At 38.6% G+C, this 27,978-nt stretch overlaps 1 protein-coding gene across 6 annotated transcripts in view; it reads left to right on the top strand.

The window, feature by feature from the left end:
* nckap5l (NCK-associated protein 5-like) overlaps positions 1 to 27,978 on the top strand; it is a 657,886-nt gene that overhangs the window by 161,434 nt on the left and 468,474 nt on the right. The window contains exon 1 of one of the 6 annotated variants that reach the window (XM_043694062.1): positions 17,136 to 17,232. The exons of the other annotated variants lie outside the window; for them this stretch is intronic. The gene's annotated coding sequence lies outside the window, so the exon portion shown is untranslated. Of the gene's footprint in view, positions 1 to 17,135; positions 17,233 to 27,978 lie in introns of those variants that run through there. 6 annotated transcript variants of the gene reach the window in all.

Here is a 27,978-nt window from a genome sequence, read left to right on the forward strand (position 1 = left end):
TTGGGATTCTTGCTTTTTCTGATTTAAATAAACAATTTCAAATCGTGTGTTGAGGGCAAAATCTCTAAATTTGCAGATAATACTATGGTAGAAAGAATAGGCAACTGTGAGGATTATGCTGAGTGACTTCAGAGGGACATTGGCAAGTTGGCAAAATGGGCAGATGCCTGGCAAATTAATTTCAGTGCAACTGAAGGAAGCTATGATGGAATGTTGGTACTTCCAACTTTATAAGCTGGTCACGATGGTCTTTCAACTGGCAACAGACGGAGTGTCTGGTGCGATTACACAAGATTACAGAGAATGTCAAAATATGCATATTCTGGAAAATCTTTTCACACTAATGAAACACAAGGGTTATGTTCTACTTATGAACGAGAGTCCACAAGATTTTCCATCATTGGTTAGTGTTCCAGATGTACTGTCAGATCACTAACAGTAAATGTAGAAGTCCCTCTTTTTTTTCATTCAGAATGCTCTGCAGTACCAATGGAAATCTCTCAGTTTCTGACTGCACATCTTCCCGTATAGCAATTGATCACTGAAGAGATTTTTGGTAGTCATCCATCATACTTGCAGGAGTCTTGTGAAGAAATGAATCTACACTTTGCAGTTTCCTGCTAATTTACTGCTTTCTTCATCCTAAACTTGAGAACAAAAAGCTAGAACTTCACAATGTCACAATGCTGTTATTGCAGTTTAATAGTGTTTTTTCAATGTGAGTACAGAAATATGAAGATAAGACATATAAGTCCTTGGCTGGAAAGATGGTACAAGAGGGAAGCTTCAGACTTAGAATCATGGAATTTTATGGTAAGAACAAGGGTAATTGACCCATTGTTTCTGTGTTGGCTCCCAAAAGACCTATCCAGCTAGTCCCGTTCCTTAGCCCTACCTCTGTATTCCTCCATATTAATCACATCTGAATATTTATCCAGCTTCTTTTGAAACCTTCTGTTGAATCTGCATCCACAATTTTCCCAGGCAGTGCATTCCTAATCTATCCGAGTAAAGAAGTTCCTTCTCATCTCATTCCAACCTCTCTTGCAGGCAATCTTGAAATTGTAATCATTAGTTACTGATATGCCAGCTTTGGAAACTGAATAGCCTTCTTTACCCGGTCAAAATTGAACACCTCAATAGCACTTCCTCTTAATCTTCTCTGCTCCAAGGAGAGTAAGTCAATATTCTTTAATCTTGTGGGTGCAGTTATGAAGTTTAAAAGACATTTGGATAAATACATGATTAGGAAAGGTTTGTAGGATGGTGGGCCAAATGCAGACAGGTGGAACTAGTTTAGTTTGGGAACATGGTCGACATGGATGAGTTTGGACCAAAGGGTCTGTTTCAATACTATATAACTATGACTGCATGACTGTATAACCAATAAAATGTTTCATGTCCAGGTCTTCTTCTTGTTCAATTTTCTGGATTCTCCTTTGTTCTGGAGATGATCTGTATGATTGATTTTTAAAAGATGATCATGCATTGCTAAACTGCTGAATGTGGCCCAGTTTGCCACAGTAAAGGAATTGAATATCTGTGCTGTACAATCTTGCTTCTTGTGATGTGTCTTTGCACCACAACATTGCCACTTCAGAACGAAAGTTCCCACCTTTTCCACTTTTTTGTCAGGCTTCTTGTTAGGTGAGGCAGACATCTTTGGGTTTAGTGAATTTACAGTCTCAAAATAAGCCTCAGAATTATATCAAATATCTTCCCAAGATTGCACTTTGTGCTTGGCCTGGCCTTTTCCAATGAATTGCCTGCTGTAGCATCAGGCCTAATGCAATAAAGTAGGGAGGATGCCATCAAGAGTTTGAACAAACATATCCATTACCATTGTATGACCACATGAAATAGCTGTCTTATGTAAATCCTCAAGGGACTGGGCATGGTTGATAACAAGCGGTATGAGAATTTGACATTTTGCCAGGTGCAAATTTTCAGAAAGTGTTGCAGACACAGAGAGGTATGAGAAGGCCTCACCATCATTCCAAATCTTGCACCTGCAGGTTTACTTACTCTGACTTAGATCTTTTGAAAAAGAACATGGGGTCTTATGATCCTCAAGAATAGTTTATTACTAAAACATTTGAACAAAGCACGATAGTCACTTAAGAAGTCAACACAGACACAGATCAGCCATCTTCCGGGACCAAGAAAGAGTTGATTTCAAAACAGAATTCCTCTTAAAGACACTCCATACCATTAAGAAATTATCCTGGATAATCTTTGTCACAACTTGCCTTTTGGCTGTTCAACGTTGCCTTGTACTTATCCAGATTCTTCTCAGATAAACACTGCCTAACTTAGACTTTTGTTTTCACCCTAAACACCATGTTCTGAAATATTCTCATGTGGGGTCTTCGTGTATGCTCAGGACAGACTTTGTAGGTTAATTTTAAACAATGATTATTAACATACTGAACATGATGGCAAAATTACCTGTGCTGTGCTGTTCAGATTCCAAGTTTTAGCAGAATACTACCATGTAACTACTGAGGTCACAGCTACAATATAGTCTACCCCTCACCTCGTTAAACAATAGTAGTGATCTGAATGCTTTTCTGTTTATTAATTACTGTTTTAAACTGAGAATGACTGACACCCTTTGGTGTTCAATCTTAACTTTATTCCGTTACCCACCAGAAGTGGTTCTTGACACCAAAACAACCCGGCTCCTGTCTTCCACCTCTGTGGTGAAAATCCAGCCTCATGCATTTCAAATTTGTTGGACAGGAACAATAAAGGAGAAACACTGGAGTTTTTTCCTGACATGTAGACTCCAGTCCAGTCATGTGGACTGCATCATAGCTCACCCCACCTTCTCAAGGCCAATAAATGCTGTCCAGCCAGTGAAGCCCCCTTCCCACGAATGTCTAAAAAAAGGGAGAGATTGAAATGGAGTGAAGAGTCTGTAAGCTGCACATGAGCACATTTATAATATTTTTAATGTAATCTCAGGACAGTGAGCGGAATAGAAACAGAAATGAATGATGCAAGGAGCATGTGTAATGTTACATTTATGACTTTGAACAGAATACAAAATCTTTTCTTGAAAAGAAGACAAGAAATGGAATTGATTGTAAGTTCTTAACAAGGAAGTATAATGACATTTTTGAAAGTAGTGACTTTCAAATGTTAAAGAAGCAGTTTTCTTTTACAGCAAGCTTGGGGGCCTGTGGTTGATAATAAGGATCTTAGATGGGAAGGATGAGGGTTTGATGTCCATTTCAACGAAGAGTGTAGAAAGCAGAGAAAGTGAATGGATGAAGACTGGAAATTCAGGAGGATGGAAACACATAGAAAGATTAGAGCATGACCTTGATATTGAGGTAAAAAGAAATGCATTTGTTCTTTGTATTTGGTGTTTGGGGTGGTCGTGGAGCTTGTCATGGATGAACCTCAAACAGAATGATTACCAATGTAGAAAAAAGGTGAAAATATTTACTGTAATAATAGTGTAATAAGTGATGATGAAAAGGAATTAATGGGTGGTGATTTTCTATGAATGGTGACTATTAAGTTACTGGATTGTCATAAGAACCTGTCTGGTTCATTAAGATCTTCAGAAAAAAGAAGTCTGCTTTTCTTAGCAAGTCAAGAAGCATCTGTGGCGAGAGACACAGAATGAACATTTCAAATCCAGATAATCTTTGGAACTGAAGAGATTGGGAAATGATGGTATTTATGCTGTTGACAAAGGGGAAACATGAATAAATGGACCAAATGTTGAGGTACCAAGAGCAAAAGATCATGCAAGTACTAATGTTGATAAATGAGGTATTGAGATGTAAAGTAGGTCTGAATGGTAAATTTAAGAGGACAAAATAGACCAAATCTGTTGAAAGCAATGCAAACATGGCACAAAAAATGTGGGAGGATTGGGGGCTAATGAAAATAGAAGAACATGTTCATGCTGTCAAGTGTTGAATTGGAGGACAGGACTCAACATTGAGTTCAACAACTTCAGAGCATGAACACTGTCCTCCATTTTGATTAACCCCCAACTCCACGTGCCCTGCCCATGTCTTACCAACAAGAGCAGTTGAGAATGACCACTGACTTCTCACCGAGCCTTATGATATTCATATTGCATGAATAAATAGGAAAAGTCTGCTAGTGAATAGCCTGATTGACGATTGCCTGAGCATTGTCATGCTTGTACTGTACTATGACTGTACTAGTGACAGTAGTAATCTGTTTCATAAAAAAAGTCTAGCATCTAAATGGGATGAGGGAACTAAATTTACAGTAAATGTGGCAGAGATTATAGAAGCCATCACTGTCCTCATGGGGAATAGGAAGATGAAGGGAAAAGCCACACTCTGTAAGGGATTGAAAAGTGAATTTCTTCCAGATGGACACATAATGAAAAGTCTTTTTTTCAGGAGGAGCACTGAATGATGAAGGAACTTGATAAAGGCAGAAGAATGAAAATAAGCAAGTGATCAGACAGCTGTGTTAGTGATAGACAAGTATGTAAATCAGGTCTTTAATATGCAGAATGTTTTACAGGAAGTTTTGAAGATGTGGAATTAAATGAAGATACAAGTTGAGAATAAAACATTGTTCCATTCAGAAGCTGATGCTAACAGGGAGGAGATTTCATTGAGCAAGTAGTTTGGAGGACAGAGTAAAAACATAATTTGGAGTGGAAGGGGATTTTTGCTGGAATTTATAGTATGATATTGCTATGAAATTAGTTTTGTGTAATCACCAGCTCTCTGGAAAATTGTTTAAATAAATGAAGGGCTGAGACTGTATCCATATGTACAGACTTTTGAAATTAGAGTAGAAACAATCAGGAGAGAAGTGCATAAATTACATATGCATGGAACTGATTGAATGTCAGAGGTTTGCTTTTTGTAGAGGGTCATGGATGTTTAAGAAAAGTTGCTCATTTATGCAGCGAATGCACATTCTGTACAGTAATTTGAGAGGCACACAAGTTTCTAGATGAGGCTGATATCACATTGCCGAAGAAATAGTTGGGCATTGAATGTACTATAAGATGATCACTATAGTTATCTGAAGCTTAATTTAGAGATTACAGCATGTTTCCTCTGTTTTCTTCTTTCTTTCAGCTCTCTCAGAAGATTGTGTTGCTGTATGTTGGAGGATAATATGGTAGTCTGCGCTAGAGTACCTAGTTGCACATGACTGTGTGGGATATCCTCATTGGATCACTTTCTAATTTTATTTTGTATTTACAGCATTAGGGACAAATTAATTGGATAAAAGCAAAATAGTGACAGACCTTGACATCAAAGTCCCATTCGACTGAATGTGGCATCAAGCAGCCCCAGCAAAACTGGAATCAAGGGGTATCAGGGAAAAACTCTTCACTGGTTCAGACGTATCTGGCAAACATAAAGATGTTTATAGTTTTTTGGAAATCCAATTAATTCATTAATGAAGGAGAGTCACACTAAACTGAAAACATTAATTCTGTTTTCCTCTCTCTCTCCACGGATGTGGCCAGTCCTGCTGAGTACCTCCAGCACTTTTTTCAGTATATTCTTTTCATTCACCTGCGGGACATGGGCTTTGCTGGCTGGCCTCAGATGCTCTTGAGAAGGTGATAGTGAGCTGGCTCTTGAACTACTGGGAGTGCTGCTGAAAAAAGAGACTTTGGAGTGCAGGTTTATTGCTCCTTGAAAGTGGAGTCGCAGGTAGATAGGATAGTGAAGAAGGCATTTGGTATGCTTTCCTTTATTGGTCAGAGTATTGAGTATTGTGTTGGGAGGTCATGTTGCAGTTGTACAGGTCATTGGTTAGGTCACTGTTGGAATATTGCATGCAATTCTGCTCTCCTTCCTATATTGGAAAGATCTACAAAGATGTTGCCAGGGTTGGGGGATTTGAGCTACAGGGAGAGCTTGAATAGGTTGGGGCTGTTTTCCTTGGAGCTTCAGAGGCTGAGGGGTGACATTATAGAGGTTTATAAAATCATGAGGGAAATGGTTAGGATAAATAGACAAAAGTCTTTTCCCTGGGGTGGGTGAATCCAGGACTAGAGGTCATAGGTTTAGGGTGAGAGGGGAAAGATGTAAAAGAGACCTAAGGGGCAACTTTTTCATTCAGAGGATGGTACATGTATGGAACAAGGAAGTGGTGGAGGCTAGTACAATTGTAACATTTAAAAGGCATCTGGACGGGTATATGAATAGAAAGGGTTTGGAGGGATATAGGCCAGGTGTTGGCAGGTAGGGCAAGATTGGGTTGGGATATCTGGTCAGCATGGACGAGTTGGACTGAAGGGTCTGTTTCTCTATGACTCTCTATGCTGTAGGTTGACCCAAATTGTCCTGAGGGAGGGAATGTCAGGATGATTTACACAATGACAGTGAAAGAATGTAATATATTAGATTCCCTACTCAATGGAAACAGGCCCTTCAGCCCAACAAGTCCACACTGATCCTTCAAAGTGTAACCCACTCAGACCCATTCCCCCACCCTATATTTACCCCTGACTAATGCGCCTAAAACTATGGGCATTTAGCATAGCTAATTCACCTGACCTGCACATCTTTTGGATTGTGGGAGGAAACCAGAGAACCCAGAGGAAGCCCATGGGGAGAATGTGCAAACTCCACATAGACAGTTGCTCGAGCTGGGAATCGAACATGTGTCCCTGGCACTGAGGCAGCAGTGCTAGCCACTGAGCCACCATGCCACCTGTGTTCCAAGTCAGGATGGTGAGTGGCTTGGAAGGGAATTTGCACGGGGATAATGTTCCCACGTTTCTGCTGCCCTTACCCTTCTAGGTGGACAGATAGATTTGGAAGATGCTGTCTAAGAATCTTTGGTGAATTTCTGCAGTGCATCTTGTAGGTAGTACACACTGCTGCCAGTGAGTGTCAGTAGTGTCAGTAGTGGGGGGAGTGAATGCTTATGGATGTGATATGAAAGTGGCTGCTTTGTTCTGGATGTTAAGCTTTTTGAGTGTTGTTGGAGTTGCAGGCAAGTGGGGAGTATTCCATCACACTCCTGACTTGTGCCTTGTAGATGTTGGACAGGCTTTGGGAGTCAGGAGGTGAGTTACTCACCGCAGTATTCCTAACCTCTGACCTGCTCTTCTCGCCACTATATTTATATGGCGAGTCCATTTGAGTTTCTCGTCAATGGTAACTGTGAATGTCAATAGTCGGAATTCACTGATGGTAATACCATTGAATGTCAAGAGGCTGTAGTTAGATTGTCTCTAATTGGAGAAGGTCATTGTATGGCACACATGTTACTTGTCACTTGTCAGCCCAAAGCTGGGTAATGTCCAGATCTTGTAACATTTGAACATGGAGTGCTTCTGAGGAGTCACAAATGGTGCTGAACACTGTGCAATCAGCGAGCATCTCCACTTCAGATCTTATGATGGGGGAAATGTCATTGATAACGCAGCTGAAGATGGTTGGGTTGAGGACAGTGAGGAACTCCTGCAAAGATGTCCTGGAGCTGAGATGACTGACCTCCAACTACCACAATCGTCTTCCTATATGTAGGTACAACTCCAACTTAGTGGAGTGTTTGCCCCCATACCCCCGACACATTGATTCCAGTTTTGCCAGGAGTCCTTGACGCCACATTTGGTCGAATGTGGCCCTGATGTCAAGGTCTGTCACTCTCACCTCACCTCTGGAATTCAGCTCTTTTGTCCATGTTTGAACCAAGCTTGTAATAAGGTTGTGAGCCGTGTGGTCCTAGTGAACCTCACGCTGGGCATCACTGAGCAGATTATTGCTGAGTAGGTGCTGCTTGATTGCATTGTTGTTGACACCTTCCATCACCTTAGTGATGATCAAGAGTAGACTGCCTGGGTTGGATTTATCCTGCTTTTCATGTACAGTACGTACCTGAGAATTTTTCCACATTGTTGGGTAGATGCCAGTGTTACAACTGTGCTGGAATAGCTTGGCCAGATGGGGCAGCAAATTCTGGAGAAGAAGGCTCCAATACTATTGCCACAATATTGTCAGGGCCCATAGCCTTTGCAGTACCCAGTTCCTCCAACCATGTCTTGATGTCACATGGAGTGAATCGAATTGGTTGAAGACTGGCAACAGTGATGCTGGGGACTACTCAAGGAGGTCAAGATGGATTATCCACTTGGCACTTTGTAAACATTTGTGTTTACCAGCATGCCATTATTAACTAATCTTTCCTTCTTTATATGTCATTTCCCATACTCCCACATGTCAGATGGAAACTACACATGAACAATACTGACATGAAAATCTGAGTGGATATCTGGCCACTCTAGGTCATATAAGTGATAGAAGAGAAGATCTGAAGAGCTGGGAGAGTGGTAGTAGTCTTCTCAGGAGGAAGATGAAGATGTTGAACTAGAGGAATTTCCCCTTCAGTGTGAAAGACTATTGTAACATCATGCACAGGAAATACAAACAGGATTTAGTTGATACCCGATTCCTGTAGATTGAGGTGAGTGCAGTGGTCACTCATTGATTATAAACTTGCAGCTGATCGAAAGGCAAACAGCCCTGTTTGTTCCCAGAGGCAAATGTACCTTCCATTTGTTTGTTTTTTTCCTTTGTTTTTGCTGTTGCTGAATAAAGGTGAAGGTTGTCAACCAGTTGAAGTGTTTTCATTATGCGGCGGTCGCACATGGAATTATGAAAAGATGTTAAACTACCCTGGGCACTTGAGAAAGATAGTATTCCCTTAGGCAGGGTTTGAGGATGTGATGAGGTTAAGGGTGGGTAAGCTGTGCAGCTTGGTTCTTAAATAGTGATAGATTTATAAGTGTACAGTTGCATTTGCAATGAGTTGAAGATGTGCTATTTATGTACATTGAGAACTGTTTCTTTTTTGTTCCCCTTCCATGATGGGGATAGTAGAAGATAACTCTTGGCTGGCATTGCTTGACCTGTTGAGGCAATAAAAATGGTGTCAGTGCCAGGAATTCCGGGAGCTGGCAGCAGGGGTGAATACTCTGTCACTGGGAAAAGGAAGGATATGAGGAGTGAGCTGTCATAAAGGCATGGTGCATAAGTATAGTGGGGTAACAAAGTTAAAAATCACACAACACCAGGTTATAGTCCAACAGGTTTAATTGGAAGCGACGCTCCTTCATCAGGCGGTAGTGGAGGGCTCAATCGTAACACGGAATTTTTAGCAAAAATTTACAGTGTGATGTACCTGAAATTATATATTGAAAAATTGATTGTCTGTGAAGCCTTTCATCTGTTAGAATACAGTGATAGTTTCACTTCTTTTATGTGTAAATCACAAAACCTTTCTTTAAAAAAGTTGCATTCTCGGGTTAGCTGTTAACAATGGTGATAGCTTGACAATATGTTGAAGGTGTTAGCCCCCTGTGTTCTCTGTCTATGCCATGATGCTTAGATTGATTCTAATCTAAAAAGTGAGATAACGGAGTTTTACATAAATTCATGCAGTTTTTGAGCTCAGAGTTCTCCATGAATGCATGCATTTTTTGAGCAAAGTACAATGTAACCCTGCAAGTACAAATTCACCCCACAAAATATATGTGTGCATGTGGGTCTTTGTCTGTCTGTGTGTGTGTCTGTCTGTCTGTCTGGGTTGGGGGTTGTGAGTGTGAGAAAGTGTATGTGTATGTGTGTGTGTGTGTAGTGAGTGCAGAGTGTCTTAAGTCTATAAGGGGGTGCATGTGTGAGTGTGGGAATGTGTATGTTTGTAAGGGTGTGTGTGGGTGTCTGTGTGCACATCTGTGTGTACGTGTGTCTGTGTGTACATGTGTCTGTGTGTATGTGAGAGTGTGTGTGTAGGAGTATCTGTGTGTGTGTATAGTGCAATGGTGGTCACCTGTAATGTGACATGAACCCAAGGTCCCGGTTGAGGCCCTTCCTATGGGCACCGAACTTAGCTATCAGCCTCTGCTCGGCTACTTTTCTCTGCTGCCTGTCCCGAAGTCCACCTTGGAGGATGGTCACCCGAAGGTCCGAGGCTGAATGTCCTGGACCACTGAAGTGTTCCCCAACTGGGAGGGAACCCTCCTGTCTGTTGATTGTTGTGCAGTGCCCATTCATCCATTGCATCTCCAAATCATATAGTGGGGTAAGTTTTGGAAAAAATAAGGTGACAAATATCCTTAGAGTTCAGACAGGAACTTCCTCGAAAATCATTAAAATGAACATTTAGCCAATTTCTGATTGAATTCAGCTTTTAAGTTAATGTTTCAAATCAATGACATTTTATCAGAAATGGCAAACAGAACCTAATTTTGATGAATGATCATTGACCTGAAAAGTTAAATGTTTCTCTCTCCTGGGATGCTGCCAGACCTGCTGAGCATCAGTATTTAACAGTCTCAGCATGATGTTGAACTCTTCTTCCATCATCTTCACCTCCGCGCCCATTTCTTTGGACAAGATCCTTTCTCCGTCCCAACAGGTCTCTTCACCCAGCTCCAACACTCAGCCTCCATCTGGACCCATCCCTCTGGCCTTTTACCTGCACTCGACCTGCACATTGAGAACTGTCGTCGTGACATTGGCCTTGTTATCACACAGTCTGCCATTTCACACTACCTACTGTTAGCCACTAACAGTCTTCTTTAACAGCTATTCATCCTCCCAGCCAGATCGTTATTGATCCTTTGTCTGTCGAACTGTTCTTCTTTCTTTGGGCTCCATCTCCACGTACCATTTATCCCTTACTTCCTCCCTCCATCCCATCTTCTGCATATAAACCAACATTTTCCAAGCTACCATCAGTTCTGAGGAAGAGTCACTGGACTAGAATCATTAACTTGGATTTCTCTTCACAAATGCTGCCAGACCTGCTGAGCTTTTCCAGCAACTTCTGTTTTTGTATGTTTTTAACTCAAAATTATAGTATCTACAGTACTTTGCTTTTGTATGAGTGAAGATGTTTCTAGACATTCCAAAGCCCGATTGGAAAAAAAATGTCAATGTTAAGCATTCTGCCCAAATTGTCAGCATGATATTTTGATGGAGGGTTCCCACCGAATGCTTCAATTGACTTCTCCCCAGAGGTTCAGTGGATATTTCAGAGGTTAGGTGAAAACTTCACACACCTGCCATTGTACGTGCCTGAAATTCTGATGATATACACCAGAACCCATAATTTACAAAGCTGATGATATGTTAGTTGCAGGCACTTCAGGAGATTTTCAGAGTGTTTGGGAAAACATGATAGCACATGTTTAGAATGCAGCATGAAACAGAATATAATGGAGCTCGAAGTTCTCTCCATCACAAATATGTGAGGTAAAGTTACATCGAACAATGAACCTTAAATGACATTAGATATTTAATTAAAATCTTTTTCAGGGAGAGTATATGACTTGATTGACATATGAATAATTATTATTGGATACTGGTTAGAAAGCACCATATTTTATTAATTTACTGTGCTTTAGCAAAACTCAGACTTGGGAGAGAAATAGATAAAAATGACCCAAATGTGCCCCCAGCTTCAGTTTTTTGTTCATTACTTTGCTTACAAATATATCAATAAAGGAAGGGGTTGGGAGAAAGCAGCTAGGTGGTTGTGAGGTTATCTTATCATGGACAGGTTCGGATAAGTTCATGAATAGGAAAAATTTGGAGAGATATGGGCCAAGCTAGGCAGGTGGGACTAGTTTAATTTGGGAACACCAGAGGGTCTGTTTTCGTGCTGTATGACTCTATCACTCTATGACAAGACTCAGATTTTTAAAGAAGAGTGATATCAGACACAAAATATTTTCTCTCCATTTGCAATCGGACCTGCTGAGTTTTCCAAACACTTTCTGTTATTATTTTAGGTTGCCAGCTTTACAATGTTTTGCATTTACTTTAAGGCTTCGCTGTGATGTTTCAGATGGACAAAATAACTTCAAGAATCACTGAACAGAAAAACTGTCAAAGTTGAAACCAGTCAGCAAGCCTGACATTCTCAGCGGAATAATAAAACTCAGTCAGTTAATGTTCTAATCTTGAAGAAGGCTGCTTTACCTATCTTTACCTGCTTTACCTAGGCATTCCTGATGAAGGGCTTATGCCCGAAATGTTGATTCTCCTGCTCCTCGGATGCTGCCTGCCCTGCTGTGCTTTTCCAGCACTATACTCTCGACTCTGACCTCCAGCATCTGCAGTCATCACTTTCTACTGCTTTACCTATCTGCAGAGGTTGCTACAACTAATAGACCTGTATTGCATGATAAGATAGAAAAGTGTACAAGAAAATATTAAAATAAAATATATTAACACATTAATAAGCCAGAAAATGTATGTGTTCTTGGCAAATGTGTTTCAATATAGATAAGTGTGAGATGGTACGTTATGGTAAAAAGATTATTGAAGCCATGTACTGCCTGGATAATAAGCGTAAAATTAATAGTCCAGCAAAGTGATGGAGTGTTCAAGATGAACAAAACACTAAAGGATAACAAGGCTGTTTTGAAAATAGATCAAATACTAGCAGATTTTAAAAAAGATAAAAATGAAATTTTATCTTAAACTTGTATAGAATCTTTGATCATGTGAAATATTGTGCACACTTTAACTAAACTATTTGTTCATGGAATGTGACCAGCTTCTTGCCCAAATGTTCTGTCAGCCTTATTCCCTGCTTTTTGCCCCATGGTGACAGATGCTAACGCCATTCGAAAACTGGAAACTGGGTACCTATTAGGTGAAAGTGAGGACTGCAGATGCTGGAGATCAGAGTCGAGATTAGAGTGGTGCTGGAAAAACACAGCAGGTCAGGCTGTGTCATTCCTGAAGGGCTTTTGCCTGAAACGTCGATTTTCCTGCTCCTCGGATGCTACTTGATCTGCTGTGCTTTTCCAGCGCCACACTAATCTGAACTGGGTACCTATTGCCTGGTGATTATTGCTAGTGATGAGAATTTTGGCTTCCATGCCTATTATTTTGTCTTCAGTGAAACCTGATAATTCAGCTCCATGTTCTTCCCTTTAAATAAACGCAATTTAACTTATTGATTGCTGTTACCTATAACAAAAAGAAATGAAGTGGAGAGAAATGAAGTTAAATATAATGAAAGAAATGCTCCTTGATAATTTGATGGTGACATATTCGAAATTCCTCCCAGTTGCTGTCAGCTAATCTGCAAAAAGAGACATATTAATGATGTGTTTACATGTGACGTCAGTTTGAGTTGTCCTGTTATACACATTGATAATGCCACACAGAACAAGAAAGGAAAAAAATAAAAACAGAAAGTGCTGGAAATATTCAGCAGGTCTGGCAACATCTATGGAAACCGAGTTAACATTTTGAGTTGAAAGTAACTCTTTCATTTAATTCTGAAGAACATTTTCTATATTTATTTCTTATTTCCATCAAGCATTGTATTTTTCCTTTACCTTAGCAAGCTAAAAGGAGTTAATTGATTCTGGGGTTTCTCAGTGGTTAGCATTGCTACTTCACATTGGTAGGGATTTAGGTAGATTAGCCATGGGAAATGCAGGGGTAGAGCGGAGGAGCCTAGGTCTGGGTGGGATGCATTTCAGAGGGTTGGTGTTGACTTGATGGGTTGAATGGTCTGCTTCCATACTATATGATTCAAATGCTACTTACTCAATCAAATTTGTGAGTGAAGATCTCCCTTGCATAAATCCATGTTGACTATCCCTAATATGTTCATTCTTTTCCAAATGTGAGTAAATCGTGTTGCTAAGAATCTTCTCCAACAATTTCCTTCAACTGATGTAAGACTCACTGGCGTATAATTTCCTGCATTATCCATGTTTGCCCTTCTTAAACAAAGGAGCAACATTGGCTATTCGTGTGGGTCCTTGTTTGTGGCTAATGAGGTTACAAAGATAAAGTTATGGGATATGTTGACCCATATATGGGTGGGCACAAACTAACTGCATAATTACCATCATTTGCTTCTAGACATAAGGAGACTGGAAAACCAATGTCATTGAGGCCAGGCAGTGCAATGAATTATTTCACTAATACTTGTAACTCAAAAACTTGACTGGGTCAATGGTGTACCACTGTGGTGAGATGATGTTTCATCCCCCACTCTGCACTTTCAGTGGGATAGGTGGAAAATTATAAATCAGATGTAAATCTTCAGTTTCCAGGGTGAATTGGAATTTCACATCCAAGATATATCACTCCACATTATTTCTGTACAATACTAATTTAGTCCACTTTTACAGTACCACTGCAGTATTTGTATGAAGCAGTCATTGAAATTTTCTTAAAGTTGTTCTCTGTCATTACTTTATCTTACTGAAAGTGGATGCAATCTATCCATATTTACCTATTGCAAATTTAAGTCTTTTTTATCTGCTCAACCTTCTCACTCCTCGTCGGAAAAAAAGCTTTTCTTTCACAAATCCTTCTTTATACCATCACCTCTGCTGATATATCAGTGAATCCATGTTGTATGCACCTTATTTTGTTTCTTTTTTTCTTTTTTTTTCTCTTCTTTCTTTTAACCCCCACACTACCACTAACTGCGGTAGTGCTTATTTTTTCCCCAGCACCCATGGTGTGTGTGTGTGTGTGCAGGTGTGAGACACAAGGTGCACGAATCTTTATTCAATTTCCACCACCAGGAAGATAGGAAAACACCCGAGTGGCCAGTGACAAGCAGTGCCCTTCACAAAAGGCAATGCTGTGTGATCATGTATGCATCTTATATTGTACAAGTGGCAATTAATTCAATTTACACACAATATTCACAATCCATTGTGTAGATGACAGTGCAAGTTTTTATCTTAAAACATTAAAGCTGCTCTAATTATATCTGAAGCTCAGATGAAAGGCAATTTACAACAATTTATGTTGTCAGAATAATATAGGTACCACAGCTGTATGCGTTCTTAAAGGGAAAGGTAGCATCATCGATACTTGATTTTGTGTTTTTTTAAGAAAATGAATTCATATATAAATTCAGTTGAAATGAATACTGTTATTGTAAATTAATATTTATGAAGTCTTGAATTCAGAATGGCCCAGAAATGATTCCTGACCAACATGAAATAAAAACTAATCCACATCAGTATAAAAGACAATGGGCAGGATGGTGAGTATTAAATTCACTTAACTCCATCGCCTGCAATGATAGTGAACAGTATATACCATTTTTTTGTGGATGGGAATGATTTTTGTTTGTGTCCTGTGGTAAAAATGATGGCTGTGCCATAGTGGAATTAATTATAAAAGTTTGCATTACTCTTGCGCACACGTAACCAATTAAGACACTATAAAATTCTAGATGCTAAAGGCAGTAACTATTTTGGGATTTAGTCAATAAACATATTTTCAGCAAATCTTTTATCAATTTAGTTGCATAGATAAAGCTTACTTTGAAATGAGAAGTGGAGAGTGTAGCTGTAATACAAATTTCTTGACTTGAAGTAGTTGCAAACTTTATTTATCTCTGATTTATTTATGTTTTTAATAGCTGAGAAGAAACATAAACCAAAATAAAACTACAACAATGAAATCTTTCAGTTATCCATCACAGTTATTGAGATAGAATTGGTGGTATATGATTATCTTTTGTATCATGTAGAGGTCTGCAATTTCCCAGTGAACAGGTTTTAAGGTCACAATGTTATAGGGAATTAATGCCAAATTAGATCATTTCAGCTTTTATAAAAAAACATGTTATTCAATTTGGGTGGGTTTTCAAAGCACTGGAGATGAGGGGCTGGGGGATGGGTGGGCCCAACAAATTGGTCTGAATAAAAGAAATAATGTAGCTAAGGTCAGACTGAATGAGGAAAAATAAAGGAAAATATAAAATGGGAATCATTAGCACACAGCCAACTCTAGTTGGGAAATTACTAGCAAATGTAACCTTTCCTATGGTTTTAAAATAAGAGCAAGGATAATATTTTGCTTCGTTCTTTTTTAATATTTGGAAAGCTGGGAATATTTGGCTCACTTTAACACTAAAGTTTATGTTCTAGCTGTAAACAGACCTATGGAGATAAGATAGAAATTGGACTGAGGTCTGATGTTTGAGGCTCATACCCTGCAAAGACACTTGAAAAAGATTGACTTGAAATCAGATGGGATGTTTTAAGGTTTATCAAATGGTCACAGAAAACAGGAATAGGTAAATTCGAGGCTTAAGCATGGTTTAAGCCGCCTTAAAATGACCAGAAAAATAAGCATATTTCCCATGAACTTTATCAAACTCTCACTCTCAAAATGATCACTGCCAATTGGAAAGCAAAGGTTAACATGGATAGACGTCGACTGCATTTCACTTTTCTAGATTTTTAAATATTTTACAACAATACAGTGCATGACTAGTTGCATGTGTATTCACATGTTGCTGAATAGCTTAATCTATAATTTACACACTTTGTGCTTTACTGAACACATAAACAGGCTGAGCAAATAAGGCAACAGATGAAGATTTGTGCAGCGCAGAGTTGAAATAATACTGATACTTTACGAAGAAAACAAAATGTGACATGGTGGAATCATGGAAAACAATAATGACTATTTTTTATTGATTACTGCCCGGGGTAGAATTTGTACTTGGTCAGAATGGTGCACAAAGTGATTGCTGGTCACCTGATACAACAATTTGATTCATATAAATTACCCTGGAGATACACATTTAGCTGCATCATGCTTCATGCTACAAATTGCTAATCCGATTAGAGTAATTGTTCATTTAGTTCATTAGTAACAAATGTTTGGCGATGGGGAATGGTTGTTGTCTTTAAAATGGATGGTATATGGAGCTTTTTAATTCCACTTCCCAAAGTGCCTTTCCATTCACAATAACCCGGTTTTCAGCAGACAAAAGAAACATAACCCTTCCCCCTGCACCAACTTCCCTAACCCCTGCTGCAGGCACAGATTTGTCAGAGCCATTCAGTTGAGACTGATTATGATGGCAGCAGATGGGCTTCACTCGACAGCAGATCCACGGTAGTTTCTTAGGGACAAGAATTAATAGGCCCAGTTGTAGGATCGCACACAGAGCATCAGCAGTACGCTCTTGATCTGCTGTAAGCTCCGCTCCCCGAGGAAACTGCCACCTTCAAAGCCAGCGGCCGTCCCTAAACACATGTTAAGTGCCCCTCTCCCTGAGAAATCAGTGAAGCACAACAAAGCAAAGGGAGAGATTGTTTTCACTGCTGTGGCAGGGTTTGGACTGCAAACTGGAGAGAAAGTTTATCAACTCTGGATCTTTGTTTGGTGCTGTTTGATTGCTTTGAGGATTACTCTGTTATGTGAAAGACCTCTGCTCTAAGGATGTTTTCTCATAGTCTGGGTAAGAAGCATAAACCTTGCAATATATTCTGGCACTATTGAATTTATGATAAATGTTTAACAAGCTGTGTTTGTGTGGCATTTTACTGCAAGGTCTATGTTGAGGACAACTTAAGTTCTCAGTGGAAAAATCAGCTATGCTGTTATGCTGCACTGGATCAGAAAATCGAAGGCAGTACTTTTTTAAGATTGCATAATATAACTATCCTTCATTATTGAACTATACGAAATTGTGTGGATGTTGAGATTTTTGTTCTTCCTGGAAGGTAAACTGAGCTTTGCTTATATTAATGAATGTACATTTTTTAACTTAACTTGCAAGGTACGTATGATTTGATGACATGCAGCATTTTAAGTAGAATGTAACTGTTGTCACTATTTCTAAGAACGTCTGTCTGTGAAGCAGACGATAGGGCCAGCGAAAGACTCATTATTTGGCTGGAAAACACAATTGTGTGCCCTGTTGCTACTGGCAACTGCATGTGCTGAGTCGCTATCCAGCTGTAAGCTGCTTAATTCTGTACGATAGAAGAGAAATATGATCATTTTAGAGTATGAAAGCAGATATTGAAGCATTATTTCGCAGTCTGATTAAGGTTTTGTTTTGTGGATTAATCCAGTAACATCCCTCATGATCTTGTCTATTGAAGCGCATTCTGCATTAAATAATTGCACGGTTTAATTCCATTCCCCCTGCACGTACACTGCATCTGATAATCACAGCTATCCTCCTGACTTTGCTTTAATTCTTGATCATTGCAAGGAACTGTCCCGCAAGAGCTCTTCAGAAACACATGTGGAAAATGATGGATCTTAATAATGCTGAAATTCATTTTAGTGGACCTAGCATCTTTGTAGCATATAAATGAAACATGTGTGTGCCACACTTTTTTTTGCTGGGAATCTCTCGTGGGACTTCTCCAGTGGTGAATACCATAAGGCACCGTGGGAACTATTTTCGACACAGGACTCTTCCCTGTGTCCAGTATATCAACAATTATTACATTGTGTATAGAGAAATCTGTGTGTTGGCCTTGTACAATAATTTCAACTTCAGTTAGTAGATATTTGAAGAATGTAGATGATAACATTTTATGTTTTTTGAAATGTCTGGGATGACTCTTTTAAATGCTAATTTAGATAGGAAACATTTGACAACTTATCTAAATTTTGGAAGTAGTCCAGTGAAGGATGAATGTTTTAAATAATTAAGATAATGTATGCAAAAGGACATTTTCATGTTATCACCACACAACTATTTTGGCTGCATATATTTGGGTGGTTAAATTGGGAGCCTAAATGAACAGAAATATGTTCATTACTATGTGGCTGAAAGGTTTTAGTTTAACATTTAATTGTTCATTCTTTGGAATTTCTGTGGTGTCATCTTTATTTAAACATATAATGATACACCTATTGTAGATCTGATATTACTGACAAAATGTTCATGTACTTTCTCTCAACTCTCAGTTCTGATACTTCAATGGTCTTCAATGTTTGCATGATTACATTTTTAGAATCTCTTCATAAATTTTGTTTTTAAATTTGAACACTTTTGCTGAATGGTCTTCAAGATTGTAAAGTACTTCAAATGGCAACGTTACATGTTATGTCAAAAGTTTTAAATTAGGTAGTTTCTAATTTCAACCACATTTTTTACACTGCAGTACAAGCTCGGTTTTACTTTTTGCTAATTAATGTCGTGATTACTTTCAAGTGAAGTGTACGATTGCAACTTCCATGCAGTTTACAGATTTGATGATGCTTTGTGTCAGAAAATTTGCTTGATATGAAAGGTCACGGCAGGTTGCATGCAAAATAAATATTGCAAAATGATCTCATATTGTTCAGAACTTGAAAATGAATGTTGTTTTTTGGGATTAATATGCTTGTCAGCAAAGCATAACACATGAGTAACTTTTTTTAATATGCTGGACTTGGACCGAAGCCAATTGGCCCCAGAAAAAAGTTTCCATGTGCTGCTACTGCACTTAGGCGAAACAAACTGCTGTTGCAGCAATATTTTTGTTTACCCACACACAGCAAGTAGTGGTTTAGGATTTCGTATCTTCTACTCTGCAGTAGTCTGTTACATTTTTTTAAACTAATGTAATTTGTTTTTCTTTATAAAGTTGCTACATGGACATATGAGGAGTCTGATTTGGAAAGAAGTCGCTCAGATTTAAGTTAAAATGTAAACTAATATTTTCCACCTCCAGTTGTATTACACCATTATTTGCTGAAATGTTACGATAGTACTGTTGATTCACCAATCTGCCTTTGATAAACTGATTATAATGCAAGATAAAAACAAAGGTTGTCAGCTGTTGTGATCTGCTCGGAAAGGTATGCTTTGTCCAGGCAAAGCCCACTAAAGACACTCGTTTACATCAATTATTGAACATCTCAAAGCTGGCTGTTGCTATCAACTGACTGAAAGTCATTTCTTTCCTGATCAGTTTTGGTCATGCAAATACGTTGATTTTGAAGGAATTATTAAGGCTAAAATTGTCAGTTAACCACTCAGCAATATGTTTTAATTGCAGATATATTTCATATGAAAGTTCATTTATTAAGCCAAATTGGCAATGAAGTTATATGTAGAAAATGCTGCACACAATGAATTAATACATAACCAATTAATAATACAAAAGAATGAATATAATGAGAAAGATTTTATTCAGATTTGTATTTTAAAATCAAGTCTTATTTAATGAAACACTTTTTCTTTATCTGGAAGATTACACTAATACTGGATCATCAGCATTACTTCAGTGTCTGACTACCTTATAAGCGTCTGACAATACATTAGAAGTTAAGCAAACTGACTTTCAGGTTAAATACCATTGCTATAACAATTTCTATACTAGAAATGTCTCTCAAAATGTTGGGAAATTCACCAGGCTCTTTTCATTTCAAATCCCTTTTGTTTTGGAAACAAGCCAAATTAGTATTACGTAGTTGTTTTGACTTTAATTAAAATTCAGCACCAATGTTGTTTTTTCTTAGCTTCATCCATTGCACTGCAGTAAAATATGTAGGATTTGTGAGCACTCCTCAAAGATATTTCAGACAGCTTTCTTTGTACAGCGCATACCTGTGCAGTTTTCCACATGTTTCAGTATATGCTAGTGTTGTAGAATATTGCCTTTCCTTTGGTGTTGCTGGGCCAACATCCTGGAATTCCCTCCCTAATAGCATTATGGTTGTACCTACACAAATGGACTGCAAAGGTCAAAGAAGGCAACTCACCTTCAGCTGATAACTTAAAGGGGATTTTAATAGTAATTAAAGGATATATTGCAATCTGGTCACCATATTTTAGAATATCATTTTGTATTTTTGTGTAGATATATTTACTCAATACTAGCAAGTATTTAGAACCATTCAGTTTTTCCTGTTTAAAAATTCTGTACTTTTGAGTAGACATGTTTGTTAAAGTAATCATTTTGTAACAAATTTGCTTTCCTAGTGCCTTCATTTAATTACACTACTGAGCCAAATATATTTTATTTGCCTCAGGCACCCCATGAAGATCATTTCATTTTAAACTTTACTACAAAAGTTTTTTGCCCTTGTAATATTATATTGATATTTAATAGGAGCTTTTGTTTTTTTCCATGCAACAACTTTTGTAGTTGTTACACACCAATCGCCAAAGAGCTCCCTTTTTTTGTTACAGAAAGTCACAGCATGTATGCCTGGGGAAGGAGCATAACAGAACAACCATTCACTGTTTTCCCAATGGTGTCACATGCCCCAGTATTTGGCAAACAGGAATGGTTTTCCAAATGGATTTTCTAAAGAACTGAACCTTTTTTAATATAATTGAAAAACCTATTGTTACTTTGGAAACATAAACTTATTTTGTTACAGCACACATATGTTAACTTATTCATCTTAAAAGTGCTGTTTACTGATTATGCAATGAGAAAGCTTACCTTTGTCAGTTTAGATTTACATAGAAACCCAGGACTTTGCTTTGCTTACTTATCTAGTTGTTACTTTACAGTATTCAGCACATTATTATTTTTGTTTCTAGTTCAGGATGTGTGGCTTCTCTGATGTAATGTTCCCATAATTGTACCTGAAAATACTGTCTTATTTTCAAATCTGTGGTTATGTTTTGAGGAGTTACAAAACAAGACAAATGGTTGCTGCTGAATTTGATGAGAGATTAAAATTAGCAGTAGCATTCCTTTATTCTTCACTGCAAGGATCTTTTGTGGCTACAATCATGACTTCCTGACACTATTCAAAATGGCTGGCTCAGTGCTGGAAGGCAAGTGGAACATATAGTCTAAAAATTAAGTATTTTAGCACAAAATAAACAGATTTTTGCACATAAAGAAAAATCAGTGTTAGCAATGGTAGTTTGCATTGCATGAAAATGTAAAATAATGCACCATTTTCTGTTCAGTATGCTGTTCCTATTAATTCCATTCACTGTGTTGAATAGCTGTCATTCAATACTATGTTTCTGAGCTTGAAAAGAGACTGAAACATTGTAGTTGTTATTAACTATGACACTAATCAATGCCTATAGTCTTACCACTATTTGATTCGGTGCAATAAGTGGTCCTGCTGTTGCAGCTTCTTCACAGTCTCAATGGATGAAAATCTCACTGGACGTCTATCCATTTTGACAACAATTCCTTATCCCTCCCCTTTTATAAAGATCTATAGAGATGCAGTGGGCCTGAGCTTGATGTCTTCAGTTAATCATCTAATTTGTCAAAATATGCTGCTGCTCCTTCACTCTGTAGCAGCCTTGCAGTTCTGGTTACAATGAGGAGGTAAACAATAATGCCATTAGTTAGTAATTGATGTTTTAATGCTTTTGGGTGTATGAATATGGGTTCATAGTAAGTGACAGAGTAACTATTCACATTAAACTGCATCTCCTGCCTAATATTGGGAGTTCTCTTTCTAACTAGCTCATATTATTGGTGTAGCAAATGTGCAATATACATATGCACAACCATATACGTTTCTTTGACTTTTTCTTTGCTTATCAATGAGCAAAGAAAGTCAATGTTACATTGTAAAATGGGAGATAGGAAAATATTTTCTCTTGTGTGCGTCTCTACAATATTTTATAAAGTTATCAAATATGTCAGATTGTCAATTTATTTCAATGCGTACAATTGTTAAATAGTTATTGAAGCTGAGATTATATGCACTGTTGCAATGATAAGGATGAAGTTATCAATCTTCAAAATTTTCAAGTGTTTCCATTTACATTATGCAATCTGTAGAATGTATTGAGATTTAATTCTCAAGTAGAATTACATAAACTCTCCAGCATATGTTTCTCTTTATGGAAACTGATATCTTGTTTTATAAAGCATGTGAAATCCACATAATAAATGCTATCTTAAGACATGGAACCTTATGTTCCAAGAGTGTGAAAATCAGTTGTGTGACTTGAGTTTTATCTTCTATGTAAATCTGCTTTTATTTCGTAGTGTTGTGAAGAGGGATTCATTGTCATAGCCACATTTGATTTGAGATATTACAGATCTGTTGAATAAACTCAATTTTCTCCAAAATATCCAGTAATTTATCCATTGATTGTGAAGAATCCCATTTTACGAAGTAGGAGCAACAGCCCTTCTACAGATTACATATGAACAATAGTCCAAAGACCCACTCAGGTTTATTAACTCTATTTAAGAACATTCAGTGTAGCTGGTTTAGTGAGTACGTGTACTCTCACTTGCCACTAAATTTCAGCACAATGTAATAGCTAGGGCCAGATTTCCCTTTCCACTGTGTTGGCAGTAAAAGCTGACATCCATTGTGTTGTCAACCTGCAGCCAAATTGAATTGTAGCTTCAGTGAAAGGACCATTTAGTGTGATGTAGTTTCCCTTCTGGTGCCTTTAGTCTGCAGAGCCAGTGCCTTACATTTTCTAAGTGTGCAGTGGGCCTCAGTTAAAACAATTGGAAAAATCAGTTGCAGATGCAATATCTGCAGGTGATGTTACATCTGCTGCAACACAGATGTAATGCAATAATGATTTTACATTATCATGCTAATTGATATATTTGAACTGATAATCATGCATATCTCAATATCTGAATGCAATTTATGATGCAGACACCATAGCTGTGTTACCAATTATATCACTGTGGCCACATTTTTGAGGATAACAGCTTTTCTTTAAACGTTAATTGCTTCATTAACATGTCAGTAGCATCTGCATTGTTCAGCTTTGTATTGAATGGATCATAGAAACTTTCACTGATGCTAATGTTTGCACATCAGGAGAAATTCCAGTTTAGCAAAGTCTGGCAACTTGGCAGATTTATAAGCAATCTGACATAAAAATTACACTGCCCTTTACAAAATCACACTGCCCTTTAGTATGGAGAACTCTAGCCCCTGTTGAGCTGAAATTTAGAAGGACAGAATAGAAGTACTTCAGGAATACAAAATTGGGTATTGCTACTTTTGTATGATTTTCTGAAACCTACATGATACTTTTAGTCCTGCAATCTCACCATGTATTTTATCAAGAACAATATAATTCCTTCTTGTTAAAGGAACCATGCTTCCTGTTCAATAAACAAAGTAGTCTTTGATAAATGGGCTCTGGTGTGAAAATCTGTAGGGCTTTATCTAGGCTTCCATTAGGAAATTAACATAATGCTCTCCAAAGATTGTGCCATGTTCTTCTGACAGCTCATGCAAGGAGCATGTAACTAGGAAGGCATAGTTAGGACATTAGGACTCCCATGCTGAGACTTCCCACTAACATTGCTTATTTGGCAACACATTGTAATTCAGAGTCTGGCATACCTGATATGTCAAGTGAGTTAGTTGGTGGACTCTACAGGGGAATCCACAGCACATTTATTCATACATTCATGAATGCTACTTTTAGTATTAGTATTTAATGGAAACGGTCAGATATTACTTATGGACTATTTAACCAAAAGTACATCTTTCTGTTTCTTTTGGGTGCCACTTTCTCTTTCACTCTGTCTCTCTCTTGTGTGTATGTATATGTACATATTTCACTCACGCTCACTCTTTCTTTCTCTCTCAATCACTCAAGTGTTATGGTGCAAAAAGAGACCATTTGGCCTATTGTGTCTGCATCAGCTCCCCAAATGAGCATCATGTCTTTATGCAGGGATATGAAGGAAGGACAGGAGATTGGCACTTTTGCTTCTGTGCACATAATCAGTCAAAATCCTCCTTGAAGGCTTCAAATGAATCTCCCTTTTCCACATTTCCTGGCAGTGAATCCCAGATCTGAATCACTTGCTGTGTTTCTTAAGAACAAAGTATTTCCTCACCTAACATTTGCTCTTGCAAATCCCATCAGATCTGCGCCTGCTTGTTCTCAATCCTTTTACCAGCTGCAATAGTTTCTCCCTATCCAGTTTCCTCATGATGATAATTTCTATCAAATCTCCTTTTAGTCGCCTTCTCTTCAAAGAGAAAAGTCCCAACTGCTCTGATATATTTCTTCATGAAATTACTAAACTCAAGAACTATGCTCATAAATGTATTCTGCTCTCTCTCTAATGTGTTTATGTCCTTATAATATGGTGCCCATAACTTAGATAATTCTCTAGCCAAGGCCTATACATGTTCAGCATCACCTCCTTGCTGTTGTACTCTATGTTTCTATTAACAAAGACCAGATACTACATGCTTTATTAACTGCGTTCTCCACCTGTTCTCACACCATCTGTGCAGATACTCACCCAGGTTCCTCTGCGTTTGCACCCCTTTTAAAATTGTCTTCCTTAAAAGCATGGAAATATAGTCACAGGAATAGGACTTTGGATGCCTTGATGAAGGGCTCCTGCCTGAAACGTCAGTTTTCCTGCTCCTCGGATGCTGCCTGACCTGCTGTGCTTTTCCAGCACCACTCTAATGTTGACTCTAAACTGCAGCATCTGCAGTCCTCACTTTCGCCCATTGGATGCCTTGAGCCTGCTCCACCATTCATTATGATTATGGTTGATCATTGAACTCAATGCCTTAATCCTGTCTTCCCCCCACCCCCCACACACATCCCTTGATTCTTTTAGCCACAAGCTATATCTGCCTCCTTCTTAAAAATAAATTGTTTTTGGCCTCAACCACTTTCTGTAGTGAATTCCACAGGTTTGCTACTTTCTGGGTGAAGATATTTCTCCTTATCCTGGTCCTTAAAGGTTTTATCCCCTTATCCTTAAACTGGTGCTGGACTCACCATTGTTGTGAGCATTTAATCTGTCTAATCCTGTTAGAATTTTATAGGCTTGTAATCAAGTCCATCCCTCCTCCCCTCGTCCGTCTAAACTCCAGTGAATACAATCCTAACCAACTCGATCTCTCCTCATACATCAGTCCTATCATCCTAGGAATCAATGTGCTGCTCTCCTCTATTACAAGAACAGTTTCCTCGGATAAGGAAACCAAAACTGCATAACATTTCAGATGTGGTCTCACCACTGCCTTATATAATTGCAGCAAAACATCTTTGTTCCTTTCCTCAAATCATACAGTTTGCCTTATTTGACTGCCTGCTGCACCTGCGTATGCGTTTGCAGTGACTGATGCACAAAGACACCCAGGTCACCCTTTTCTCATTTACAGCCATTCAAATAATCACCTTCCTATTTTTGTTATATTGCTTGTCCACGTTCATCCTACCAAAATGCATCACCTCACTTTTCTGCACAGAATATGATTTGCCACCTATCTGCCCATTTCACCAACTTTTCAATGTCCTTTTCAAGTTATTCACAGTTCTGAGTTTCCTATCATCCACAAATTTTTAAATTGGACCTGTACTCCATGGTCTAGATCTTTGTGTATCAGGAAAAGATGATTGTCCCAAAGTTGTCTTCAAGGGAAACTCCTTGACAAACCTTTGTCTTGCTCAAAAATAGATCCAATGGCCATTACACTTTTTCCTATCTCTCAGCCTGTTTGATTTGATGTATTTATTGTTGTGTGTATTTTGTCACAAAATACAGTGAAAAGTGTTGTGTAGTGTCGCCACTCTCCAGTGCCATCTTAAACCACAGAATAATAAATGAAAGCATAGAATATAAGGGCAGAAAAATGAAGGAAAAGTGTCCAACTTTTATAGTCCTTCTTGTTAAATGCACCACCATGGGCCTGGTAGTCAGGTATGAGTCCCCTTCTCTGCGCTGCCATCACTGGAACAAAGGTCACCACTCAGGCGCCATCTTGCCTCCACTGATACCCTCACCACTATGAATCCTGTCTGGACCTCACCAATGTAGACACCACTGATGCTGCCAGGTACTGCACTTACCCAAACCTCAAGTTGCTGCCATGGGTCTATTTCAGGCCCAATTCACCCTTGCAGCCACTGCTGATACCGCCAGGTCTCGTACTGGACCCAAACTCACCACTGCCTCTGCCGCCTCTGTGGATCTGCACTGGATGCAGACACAGCTGGAAACCCAGTCTTGCCTCTGCTGCAGCAGCCATGAATCAACATTAGGACCACCTTGTCAATGACGATTCGCTGAGAATCCAAACTCTCCTCGGCCACTGCCACGAATCTGCTCTGGGCTCATAATTTAGATCCCTTTTTTAATGTCCTGATCCATAACTGTTCTCAAGTGTGTTAGCACTATATCAAGTGCCTTTTGGAAGTCCACGCACGCCCCATCAACAGCATTTGGTCACACTCTGTCATTTGTCCAAATCATCTCACATATTGAACAAAAGTGGTCGTCGCCAAAACACTGAATGAACACTCCTACCCACTTCCAACTACTTTGTTTTTAACTCTCTGGGCTACATTTCTTGACAGATATTCACGATGATCCCATCTGGAGTAACGGTTCTCCGGCCATTTGTTTTTTTTGATACTGTTTCCAGGTGGCCTCAGTATGAATGTTTGTTTGAATTCTCAACTCACTAATAATTAGTTCAGTAGTGGAGCTTAGCCTTTGCTTTTTATTTTGATGTTGATATGTTTATTTGGATTAGTTTAGAAGCAGTAAAGTGGAATATATTTTTGAAAATTCTTTTATTGAAACTATTGGTGTTTGACAGACTCATTGAGTTGTTATCTCAACAGTTTTATTTTAAATTTCTAAATGGATTATTTTACATAACTTTTAAGACTCACTATTGTTTTCGTATAGCATATGGGTTTTATACATAAAGCACACTGAGTGAATGGATAGTGAGTGTATGGCTAAGTTTTGTAAAATATACCCTTCAACCGAAACTTGGGAACATTTTCAAATTTATGACTGCTCTGAGATGCCAAGAACCATGAACTAGAAGCTGACTAGATTAAAACTGTGGATGGTGGTGGCGAACAGTATGACATGCCCATCGTTGCACTGGAAACTGCTCGATCACAAGTTCAGGACATGGACTTGCCATTTGAACCTTTAATCTGTGCCAGAAAAAATTGCAATGATGGATCTGAGGTTGAAAATCCATGAGGATGTCCTCTTCCATTCTTAAAAACCTCTGAATCCAATCTTTGCAGTTCAGCCTTCAACACACTTATTTCCTTGAGACTGATTACTAAACGTAGTGGTCTCGGACTTAGCCCCACTCATCGAGTCATAGAGTCATAGAGATGTACAACATGGAAACATACCCTTCGGTCCAACCCGTCCATGCCGACCAGATACCCCAACCCAATCTAGCCCCACCTGCCAGCACCCGGCCCATATTCCTCCAAACCCTTCCTATTCATATACCCATCCAAATGCCTCTTAAATGTTGCAATTGTACCAGCCTC

Source organism: Chiloscyllium plagiosum, chromosome 7 (assembly GCF_004010195.1).
Source record: "Chiloscyllium plagiosum isolate BGI_BamShark_2017 chromosome 7, ASM401019v2, whole genome shotgun sequence".
NCBI classification, from domain to species: Eukaryota; Metazoa; Chordata; class Chondrichthyes; order Orectolobiformes; family Hemiscylliidae; genus Chiloscyllium; species Chiloscyllium plagiosum.